This window comes from Macadamia integrifolia, chromosome 14, assembly GCF_013358625.1.
Source record: "Macadamia integrifolia cultivar HAES 741 chromosome 14, SCU_Mint_v3, whole genome shotgun sequence".
Lineage (NCBI taxonomy): Eukaryota > Viridiplantae > Streptophyta > Magnoliopsida > Proteales > Proteaceae > Macadamia > Macadamia integrifolia.
Genome location: NC_056570.1, coordinates 1,405,528 through 1,407,403, shown reverse-complemented (window position 1 = coordinate 1,407,403; position 1,876 = coordinate 1,405,528). Strand labels below are relative to the sequence as shown.

Here is a 1,876-nt window from a genome sequence, read left to right as displayed (position 1 = left end):
CCCCCCCCTAAAAAAAAAAAAAATGTCGGTATGTGGTGGATATGCAAGAAGTAGACCTAAGTTGCATGATGAATATATTGCTTATCTATGCTTTCCGTTTTCTTTTCTTGTTCAAGAGCTGATTTCCCTCAAGAGAAATCAGTTCAATAGCAATTGGTCGATCAAAAACCTGAGAGGAACTCCTCCCTCTTTAGCCACATGGACAATTGGGTTATCCGATTATCGTCGATGCTTCTTGTTTGAGTCATCCAGTTTTTCCATTCCCTATCCCTAGTTGATATATACCCACAGCACTCTTTCATATTATGTTTCTCTGTCCAATAGTATTCATCTAAATATTCTTGCCATCTTTATTTCTCAAGCTGATTCCTACAACAAGGGCAGGCCTTGGCGCCACGGTAAGATTGCTCCACTGTAACCTAGTGGTTGCGGGTGCGAGTCAAGAAACAACCTCCCAACAAAGCGGGGGTATGGCTGCATACATTATGACCCCTCCCCAGACCCTGCAGTGGCAGGAGCCTGGTGCACTGTTTACACCCTTCTAAGGTGATTCCTACAATTTCCATAAACAATTAAAGCACTTAATCTTAATCAGAAAGATATGATTTTCCTTCATTAGATAAGACCTGTAGCATAATCTCAAAGGAGTTCCAATACGAAGGGAAAGTACGCGTTTCTAACTATATTGAGGTTTACTTTTTTGAAGGAGTTATTGAAGGCACTCAAATGTCTAGGAATAGAATTTGTTGAGACCACAGTCGAGCTCAGCAGCAGATGCATAAAACAGGTGAAGTATCACTGACAGAGAAGAAATTGAGCTATGTCCAACAACAAGGCAGCATAAAAAATTCGTCTGTTAGCGTCTTCTCATAACATTGCTCATGAAATTAACTGGAAGGCTACTGCTTGATTAGAACACCCAAGGAAAATCCCGGCATCCAATTCAGAATTGTCTTTCAAATGTAGTCAAGCCCCACATAAACAACATAAATAGTATATGGGATCCATCCAAAAACTGAGAGATTCAGATACCTCGAACATAACATAGTCAGATTCAAGAACCTACCTCAGAAATGTAATCCCCACAACACCGACCTAAGATTTGCAGATTCACAGTCATCAATGATGAAAGCTGACCTTAAATCACCAGAGCCCCGAACCCAGGATTCCAAAATTAGTGTAAACCAAGCCAAAAACCGAATCCAAGCAACATGGAAAACAGAAACTACTTCACAACATCTCTTAGAATCCATGAACAAAATCCAAAAATCCCAATTTGTATACACATAAGCTTTTTTCCTCCCCGCTTTCACCCCACCAAGTAATTATGCATAGATCAATTTATCCAACAAAAGAAGAAAGCAAATTACATATACAAAATCATGAAACTAGCACATCCAAAGGGCCTGGAAGGAAAGAAATATAATCGTCTACTCACAAAGCCCATAAGAGAAAAGAAGTAAAACCAGAAAGGGAAGAAGATGGAGCATAATATATTCCCAAAATCAAACTCATCAAAAGCAAAGGAATCAAATTTAGAAGATCCAAAACAGTAAAGATGGACAATTTTAAGATAAATATAAAAACAAGGGAAGATTACATACCTGCTCAAGAACATTCTTCACTTTAGGGGACTAATTTCTCACAGAAGAGTTGAATGCTTAGATACCCACAAACCAAAAAGATGAAACAAATAGGTTGCTTGATTTTCCAGACTCTGCAACTCTATGAGCTTTTCTGCGATCCAAAGACAACACCCACTAGAATAGAATGTTAGATTCCTCTCAGTTTCATTATTTCGTTTTGTTCTTATCAAATTCCTCGGTCCTAATTATTACACACTAACATAAAAACATATTTTCGATTTTTTTTTTTT

General features: G+C 38.1%; 1 protein-coding gene across 2 annotated transcripts in view; it reads right to left on the bottom strand.

Moving 5' to 3' along the window:
• Positions 1 to 1,870, bottom strand: part of LOC122061888 — a 7,556-nt gene extending 5,686 nt beyond the window's left edge. For both annotated transcript variants that reach the window (XM_042625416.1, XM_042625417.1), the window contains exon 1: positions 1,605 to 1,870. The gene's annotated coding sequence lies outside the window, so the exon portion shown is untranslated. The remainder of the gene's footprint in view (positions 1 to 1,604) is intronic.
• Between the last annotated feature and the right edge of the window lie 6 nt (positions 1,871 to 1,876).